Raw genomic sequence first — 10,370 nt, 5'->3', positions numbered from 1 at the left:
CTTAAATAGTCCTACAGAATTAAGAACAAAAATAATGGGTGTAGTATTGAAGTTTCAGTTCCTCTTTACAATTACTGAATTAGAATGATGAATTATAATTTTATTCTATTTTCACATGGATAGAATTGGTACATTCATTAAATAGGAAACTACATCCCTCCAAAATTACGGAAGGTAAGCATTATGTGCCCAGGCAGAAATACTTTTACAATAGCTGGTAGCTGTTAATAGTTCTTTTTTGTGTGCTCCCCATTACAGAATTTCATGATCACTGACACCAGAATTTTGTATTTGGCAATTGTTTCTCTTTCACCCACATAGTCACGCTTACCTTCAGGAATACTACTTTTTTTTTTACTCAGCCCTTCTAGTTGGTGATTTGTTATTCTTGAATTTGGCTTGAATTTGGCTTACAGCTTCAATGAGATTCTTTTTCTTTTCTAGTTTGGTAGCTTCAATCACAAGAACAACTTCATGGACAGCATCTCCAGGTTGTTCGTGCATCTTTATGAAATGCTTAAGTGCTTGAAAGTCTATTTAGTCAAACACAAGTATTACTGGAATCTAGTTTTGATAGAAAGGTTGATTTAACCTAAAAATATCAAGATTATCCTGTGCAGGGTATTTAGAACAGTTAACCCAGGCACCTGCTTATGTATGGTAATTTGGCCTTCTGCAACATCTTTTGAACTCCTTCATTTAGGGAGAAGAGCAGAGCAGGATTGTCTCTTTTCTCATGAAGCTGTCTAGAGGCAAAGTTGCTTTCAGTAGTTCCACCTGTCTTCCTACACTCCATCAGTGTCCATGGGCACTTCTTTGCTGAAGACCATAACCACCTCTGCCTTCGTCAGTGTAAAGTACCCTGTTGTAAACTGGCTCTGTCAACTGATCCAGGTTCAAAACATACACATGATACTTTTAACACAAATCTTCCATTAGGGGACCTCAGTAGGAATGTTTATTTTTGTCTTCAGATGGTCAAACCCTTGATAATCCTTTTCAGTGTATGTAGAATCCTACACAGTTGATGCTCCCTTTCTTTCCGAGTAGGTTTCTTCTGTGTAAAATTACACTGTAAGGCTGCTTGTGGTAGTAAATCTGAATTATGTAATCAGAATTTGGGAACCTCTTCTCTCCCAAGTCTAGATTTCAGGAGGTCATTAATAATGAAAGCAAAGAGAAACCTGTCCTTTTAATCCGTGTGCCCTTCTCAAGAGCCTATTTCCCAAATTGTGGGAATCCACATACAGAATTTTCCAGTTACCATTCCTTAAGGAATTCCTTGGAGCATTCTTAGGACTCTTTTTCTAAACTGTGTCATTACAGACCATTGCTAGGCAAGGTAAAAGACTTGCCTCTTCTTTATTAGAAGCTGATTGCGAGCTGTGGAGGAAATGGAAGTAGCTTTGGCATTTATTGTTGGCCAAAACAAAACCAAAAGCAACCACTTCATGCCAGCAGAGTTTGCAGAGGCTGACTATGGCTTAATTGCTCCCTTGAATGAGGTAAGTGGAAATGATATGTTGAAACTTAACTTACCCGTATAACGCTATACAAAGGAACAGATACTGGGACCATGCCAGGGACATATATTACAATGTTCTTCCTTAGTGGGCTTTCTAGTCAAACTAAACCCAGCAGCTCCTGAGTAAGTCAAGACCATCAGGGAAGAAGCATCCACCTCAGCAGCTTTTAGTGACAGGTAATATTTTTGATACAAAGGCCAAGGGTAGAAAAAAGTAAAAATGTCTCTTCTAGAAAATGATTGGAAAAGTCAGTGCAAGATCTGGGGAAAATCTGTTTTAAAAAATCTCATATCAGTTTGGTTTTACCCACTCACATTCCTGCCATAAAGGAGTGGCATGTGTGGTAGGCTATTTGTTTCTGACGTCTCCAGTTCTGCTCTATCCTTTTCAATGCAGTGGAATGTAAACAGCACATAAGATTTAACAGCACACATGCAGGAACAGTGAGGGGTTTCTTGAAATAATGCTTTCTGAAGTCCGTCTTTCTGTTTCTTCTCTAATGATTTCTAACATTTGAATTCCTCAACAACAGGCTGGTGTTTCATGGGTAATCATCATCATTGGGAAGTAATGAACACTAGACCCTACTACATTATTTTTTTCTTTCCTTTAACAAGACATTTCATCTGCCAAGTACAGTCAAGTTTTGTGAAGGTCTTCTGTAGTGTTTTATTACCATCCTTTGTTTTTCACAGGCTGGAAAAGCTTACTCAACAGGGGTTTTTTGCTGCTGGTGCTGTTTCACTGGTCAGTCCCTATCAATGTTAGATGAGGATGTTGAACACCTCAAGGGTGTCTCTCCACAGCACTGGTGTTACACACATGCCATGCTGGGTCTGGGCTGACCAGTACAAGGCATGGACATACTGAACAAGTCCAGCAAAGGGCCTCACCAGTCATTGAGAGACTGGGAATACAAGGAGTCATCTGAAATACAAGGAGAGGGTGAGAGCTGGGACTGTTCAGCATGCAGTAAAGATGACTTGGTGGGGGAGGGAGGGAAGAAGCAAAAGAAGTCCCCATACAGTGCTGGCAATTGAGTATACATTACAGACCTCAAAGTTAATGTATGAAAATGCTATCCAGTGAATACATGTACACAAAAATTATCTGAAAAGAAGCCCAGAAGCCAAAAATAAATGCTCACTCAGCACTCAGCATGGATATACAGAAAGAACATTTGATATGTATCAAATGTTTGAGAGATGTATATGTTTAGACAGAACTCATGCATATAGAAAAACATTTTGCCAGTTACAAAAGTTCAGCAAAATTTGAATATCACCTGATTCAGTATTTTCAGTATTTTGATTAAAATATACTGTCCATAATACATTTTAATATGCACAACTATAGAACAAGCTTTAAAGACTTGAAACGCAGCAACATGAGGAGCTGCTGTGTTACTTCATGCTTGGGATAAACTCAAAATTAAATAATCATGTTTTGTTTTCACATTTTTAATGTTTAGAAAGCCTCACCCACTGCAAATTCTCATTCCACCCAAGATTCCCACAAATGACATTATTTGAAAAGACAACTCCCAAGGAACTCCAGGAAATAAAAGTTCACTTATGAGGAAGGAGGCCCTGATATGTACTTTCCCTGCCATGTGCAATGTCTTTGAGTGTTAATGGGTACTGTGAGCAAGACCTTCTCAAGCAGTGAACTTTTAGTGTATTGCCTTTGATTCCAGCTACAGGAAGAAAATACCTGAAAAAAGATATCATTAAAAAACTATGACATTACAACACACCTTGCACAAGAGCATATTTAGAGTATGTGACCTCTGATGTATCCTGAGTGGACAATGGGGACTGAGGCATTATTTATTTTTCAGAGAATCAGATGCTGTAGGATTGCAGTTTCTCAATTGCTTTTCTAGCCTAATTCTTCCAGCTATTTATAATATTACACATAGCCAAAGACCCAGTCTGTAATATAATTAATGAGAACATTTTCAGCTCTAGAAAGCTGAAAAACACATGGAGATCTCTAAAGAAGTAATTTGGTCTGTGATCCATCCTGACAGCCAAAGGGACAGCAGGCATTCAAGCTACTTCCCTCTGCTAGGATCAAATGGGAAGAGTGAATGCTCAGACTCCCACAGTCTAACAAAGGCACAGACAGTGTCTAAACACAGGCACCACCATACTAATCAAGAAATTATAGATATAGATAATTAGAACAACTTCAATACAGCTAAGAAAAAAAAAAAATGTACACATTTGTCTGTATCCAAAATACCAGTTCTTAAAAATAGTTTTCTAAATAGTTTTTTATTTGTCACCTTGAAACTGAGCTTTATAAGTGACCTTTCTTGAAAAAATACGCTCTGTCTGTTGTTAAACATTGTTTTCTGTCTTGGAAGAGGACACAAGCTCTATCTTGCTTCATGTTTTGAAACATCACTATCATCCATCATCACCACATCTTTGGTAAAATGTTTTATTGTTTTGCCTGTGCTGCCACTATTAGATCTTTCACAAACATCTATGAGGGCATTTATAATTTTCCATCAAGAATGCAGATCATTAATATCAAGACAATAAAATCAGAAAACATTTTAGCCTGAAATACTAGCGAGCGCTATTTTGTGGACATTCACAAAACCAAACACATCCACAGGAAAGAAAAGCAAAGTACAGAGAAGAACATGATAAAAATTGGATGTGACAAGTAATTTTGTCCCTGGTTATACAGTCCCAGCCAGAATAGAATCACTGATAATGCTAAGTGTTTTGAACAAATGAAGTTTCCTAAACTCTGAACAATTTCTTCTTAACTGTAAATGAGAAGAAACCTCTACAAAATCACATTACATGTTTTTTTAATTATTTGAGTGAGTCGTTACAATAACATAGTCTCTTTTCTCAGGGTCAGAACAGTATCTTGTTTACAACACTTTGAATTCCATTACAATCTACAGAAAAAGAAACTTGGTCTTTAAAAACATGAACTGTTCTTCATAAAATAGTCATGGAGTTTCTCTGCATTTTGTTAGAGTGCCCAAATTATAAAATCAGCTCTTGTTGTCATAGTTGGACCCACCTGGGTCACAAGACTGAAAATCCGAAGAGAGAAAACTGTACAAGTACTTCAATGCTGAGAACATATGCTGCTTGCAAAATAATAAGGAAAGCCGGAAAATCTGAGATCAGTGTTATTGATGCCTGCTTATTAGTTTCTGTAATGCAGCTTTTAATTTTTCAACTGTTAACTGGAAAGGGTGACTTTCTTTATCAGTCACCTACAGAAAAAAAATATCAGCAAGAATAAAGACTGAATTTTCAAAGAGGGAGCTAATGTTACACAACTTATGTGACAAATACATCTTGCAGTGCTTGAGGGGAAACATTTGCAAACCAAATTTACTTGTAGTATGACAGACTGAGAGCTGACAAATGTCAGTGCGGAACAGTGCCTGCACAGAACGAGTGCAATCCTACACATCTTATGACACCCCCCCTGCTGCCACTCTGCAGTCTGAGAAAATGATGGGCTGTCTCAAAAAGCACTGCACAGGTCTCATCTCTTCCCTTGGCCTTGGGTTGCAATTTCAGGTTTTTTTGATTGTTCCTTGTAAATGTCTGTTAGTGTATATGAATGGTTCAAGTTCCATCACACCAAAGAAGGGCCTGTGAAGAGGCTATTCCACCCTATAGCCTTTCTTATTCCTTAGGAATTCCTTAGGGAGCTGGAATAAGATACCCATCTAAAACCACTAAGAAGTGAAATTAACATTTCTCATAAGCATTTCTCCCTCCACCTGCCTGCCTGCTCCAGCTGCTTGGGGAAGAAGGAGCACCCTGGGAAGGCTCAGCAGTGGCTCCCAACTATGGCCCCTTAGAACAGATCAACTCTTCCTTGTGCTCCATGGTACAGGGGCCCCGCATCCCTTATGGACCCTGTGTGCGGATGCCACCCCAGCACTCTGCCCGCTCCCCACTGCAAGAGTTCTGCTTTAGACCCACTGTCCTCACCAAGACATGGCTCAGTCAGCAGGACCTGTGGTGCTGGATATCTGCTGGGGAGGGACAAAGAGATCCAATCACCTGAACATGGGAAGAAGGACGGGGATCAGTGAAGAGGCAGATGCTGATATGAGGGAAACCAAGACCTTTTTCTCTCCAGGATCTGTAGAAAAAACAAGTTTCAATATGATGACTTCAAGTGGGTTTTTTCCTACATCTATGTTTTAAACCTGTCCTTAATGTAGGACATTTTGATCTTTTCAAAGAAAAAAAATGTCTTTTAGACATTTAGAAAATGAGCAGATTTTTAACTACTGGAAAAATGGCCATTAGAAAATGGGATAAGACTTAGTTCTCAGCAAACACTAAAACAGTAAACCACCAAATAGCTCCTGTTGTAGCCTTTAAGTATCTAAACAAGGTGACAATGCTCTGGTTATAAAATTACTTCAGCAGTGCTTTGGCAATATACAAGCATCATATTAAAGTAATACATATTATTAAGAAACAATTTTATTATTATTTCCTGAAACTTGGCAATAATTAAGGAAGTGGAGATTAGCAATGAATCTGTAATTAGTTCATCTGAAGGACCCACTTACCTTCCCAACAGAAAAAGGGGCATAAAACCATGTGGATGGTTTTAATCCTCCCGGTGCTAATGCTGTAATTATATAACTTGGCATTGACAGCATTTTGTGGGTGGCTCCAAACATTTTGACATTTTGATTTTTATTCTTTGCTTTTTATTCTACAAAGCTTCTGATCTCTGGAAATAAGGGAAATTGCCCAACACCTGCATGACCTTATTAATTTTTGATGGACCAAAATCCAGTGTCAAAGTCCACACTGTATCTACAAGCTCTGTACTGTGCTACGTGACTACAAAGAGTAGTAATCATTCCTGCAGAATCCTAAGAGCTGGTTTTGTGTAAACAGTGAAGAGGTCATCTTTTTGTACCCAGGAGTCCCAGACTGAGTTTGTCCCTGAGATATCAGTCTTCACTGAATAATTTCAACTCATTCAAGCTATTAAAGACTTCTGGAGGTTGGTGTGGGACAGCCCTACTGAGAGATGCACAATCTGCCCTGGTTACCTAATAGCATCTGACATGACTGCTGCTGCAGAACATTACAGGAAAGCCACATACATGGAAGTCTTACAAAAGCCCTGGCAGCTGTTAGAGGATAGAGAGGATTGATTTTTCCCACTTCTTTGCTGTTCATCTGACTTATGCTTGTGACCTGAACACCAGCAAACTGATTTAGCATTTCTACTACTGCCTGAGCATCTGAAAATATTTAATCCTAGATCTCTTTGCTGCATCACTGCAACAGCAGGCTAAACCTTAGTCAACAGATTTCCATTTCACTGTGCCTAAAACAGATTGTTACTGTTGTTTGGGCTATTCCAGAAATGGGAAAACTCAAGCAATTGAACCTTAAAGCCAAATTCTCAAGTGGTGGCTGTAAATGGGTTATTCCCAAATGATGCCTGAGAGAGAAATGAATCCTTACCTGCCAACTGACATTGATAAATTGTAATCCAGTCTCCTAACTTCATTCCACGGGATTAACTCTGCAAATGTCTGCTGAACTCATGCAAGAAACTCTGTTCTGCCTCTGGTCTCTTCAAAGTTCCTCCACAACTTACGGATTTATGATTGTTATCTTAACTTCTTGGAAAGTAGGCTTCACTCCCACCCTACTGCATGAGCTTAGGAGCTATTAAATAATAAACAAGGAGTCAGATCCTCATGCAATGATACAGCATGCATGGTTTTTACTGTTTTCACAATGACTGGGAGTTATTAAATAAATTAGGCAAAAACTCAAATCATAAATTATATTAGTAAGATTAAAAAGTCAATTACACATTTTAATAATTTTTAAATATATGTATACACACACACAGAGTTAATTTGAGTAAAATAGCCTGTGAAAAAATCAGGTTTATACAATGCTTTTGTTTTGAAGTTGTATTTTAAAACATTTGTTTGCTTTTAGGCTGGAGAAATTGACTGTTTCCTTAATGCCATAAGAGAGGGATGGAGAAACTCCCTGTATGACATTAAATGCATATATTGGTCCACACAAAAGTTAGACTCATTTGGTGAACTAAAAGCTGAAGTACATTTCAAATCTAATATAAATTATAAAATTAATGTGTTTTAACCAGGCTGTTAACTGTCATGCTTAAAATATTGTCAAGCAGACTTCTAGCTGGCGACATCTTCTATGAAACATAAGGCTAAGTAATTTAAGCCTCCACAGATGTTGCTTATCTTTTAACTTCAAATGGGTTAAGAAATCTTTTCCATTTTTCTCTTTGAAAATGAAACAAAGTTTGATTCCTTAAGAAATTAGACAGTCAATGACATTGTGAAATTTTTACTAAACATCAGAAATACTGTTTCCAAAAGAATAAATGTGATTTATGGAAGAATACTATTAAAAGGGCACAACATATTGGATGGGATTTAATGTGTCCCAATGTCCCCAATTCTTGGAAAACCAAGTCTGTAAGATCTTCATCATTAAGAATTACCATATGTCCTCAACATTCACACATACAAGCCTCTCAGTAGTGTTAATTGCACCAATTAAACCAGGATTTAAAAGAATTGACCTGCTACCTCACTTTTTTTTCTTCCCCAAACTCATTCCAGTCAATACTCAGTCTATAATGCCAGATCACTTTCCAATCAGGTACATTTTTCCAAAGCATTGTTTGAAAAAAAATACCAGCTAACCAGCTGAAAGAAAATAGCTTCAAACATAAAATCCATTTTAAGAAAAATTATTGAATACTAGTGGAAAACAAGTTCCTATAAACAAATTTAAAGAACCTGTAGCACAACAGAAACAGGGTTATTGCTTATATCATTTATGTTTAGCACTTGTTTCTTCAGAAGTCCTTCAACTATGGAGAAAGACTGGTAGGCAGTGGAAGAAAGAGCAGTGACAGCTGACAGTGTTGGTGACAGCAGAAATGAAAGAGAAAAGCTATCCCAGGTTATCAAACCTTTATAAGGGCTGTAGAAAAATGGGACATCATTATCCCTTAAGAGAGGTAGGAGTAACATGAGAACTAGTGGGGAGGCAGAGGATTTGTTCATCTCTAGGCTGCTGCTTCACAGAGCTTGTTTAATTCTTGACTTGATAGAGGAGACATATTTGAACCTTGAAAACAGGTTCAAACATGACACACACTGATTGTCTGCCTGGGCTATCATCATGAGCCACTGCGGCTAAATCCTACTGCCCTACAGCATGTGAAACAAATGTCATCAGTCCCTTTTCTCTTGGAGTGTCTCTCCCTCCCAGGCCTCATGCAAGAGTCTCCACAGACCAGCTGATCCTCACTGCACAACACTTGAATAGAAGGGATTATCCTCCTCTGAGCTACTTGCTACTTAATGCTCCTTGTACATCAGACTTATAACAGATCTTAGCTAGGCTTCATTTACATTCTCTACCACCTTCCAAGGTGAGATGTCAATGTAACTCAGAATGCAGCCAAAGATCTCTTAACAGCAAGTAGTTATTCACTGACCTCCTTCTTGGATCACATGAACTTGCCCTCAGCATCATCCAGGTTACACATGAAGGGGAATGTCTGAACTAACACTGAGCTTGTTCACTGGTGAAATTCCTTACATGGAGGAAGGAGGAAAAACAAAGATTTGGAACCTAGGCTTCCTGGGTTTTAAGAACATTTTCCATGACAATATAATACAAAATTTTGGTTGAGGACTGATAAGACCCTGGCATACAGCAAACCTTCCTTTTTAACTCTGCAATACTTTGCACTGAATACAGTATTCCAATTAAATTATTCCCAGTGTGAGGGACAGTACAATAATCTATGGAATTGTCTTTGCTACAATCACAATTAGCCTGTGACTGGTCCTTTCAGATTTAAGTATCAGTGCATTATGAGATAATCAGTACTAGGAAGGTTAAATAATTTCCATTCTTAATGAATTGTGTACAATCATTATCTAGACCCAAACTGAAGAACAGATGCTGCTGCTAATTTTGGCTAATCTGGATGCTTTTGTAATATGTGAAGATTTCTATACCAAGTGAAGAAGATATTAAAAAAACACAGTGTTCTTTAAACAATTTTGACAAGGACAGAGCTGGAAGGCCACCTTCTTATAGAGGCTCTGGGTGTAGGAAAGAACCCTCGACTGATAAATCTTTAAGTCAGTACATGAAAAAGTGAAAACTTCTATGGGTACCTGAGAAACTGCAGGAACTAATTAAGAAAATTAACTGGGCTGAAGTTTCAAATGCAAGTATTTGAACTGGTGATAATATAGTATTTCCTTGGCTTAGAGATGAAGACTATTTTGAAGGGAAAGCAAAATGCTGTGCAAGGATTGAACAGACTCATGGGAAACATCTTTAGTTTTCTTTCCCGCCTCCTCCTTCCTTCTGCCTCATGTTAAGATCTGGTTATCTATGTATCAGTTAAGGAACACAGCTCTTTAACAATCTCCATGTAAGACAACAGTTGTGAATAATTTCAGGATGTAACATTAGAGAGCTTCCATGCATCCGAAAGATTTTTAAGCGGGAAGAAAAGGTGGGGAAGAAAAGGTGGGGTAAGAAGGTGCAGTTGTTGTGAAATGCAATTTGGTATTCTTCTGATTAACAAACAGTGGCAGAAAAGATGCAAGTATCTTGGTCTTGTTTTTCCTGCTATAGCTGGAAAAGTGTATTCTGGAAGTATTAATCTAATTGTCTGAGAATATACATATGAAGTACCACACTCCTCTAAGCCCTCCAAAGGCCATTAGAGAATAGCTTTATAGCGTATTTTAAAAACATATCCCCCATTAATATTACAGTCTATTTGTTG

This window comes from Cyanistes caeruleus, chromosome 1, assembly GCF_971803275.1.
Source record: "Cyanistes caeruleus chromosome 1, bCyaCae1.hap1.1, whole genome shotgun sequence".
NCBI lineage: Eukaryota > Metazoa > Chordata > Aves > Passeriformes > Paridae > Cyanistes > Cyanistes caeruleus.
This window is presented reverse-complemented; position numbering follows the sequence as displayed.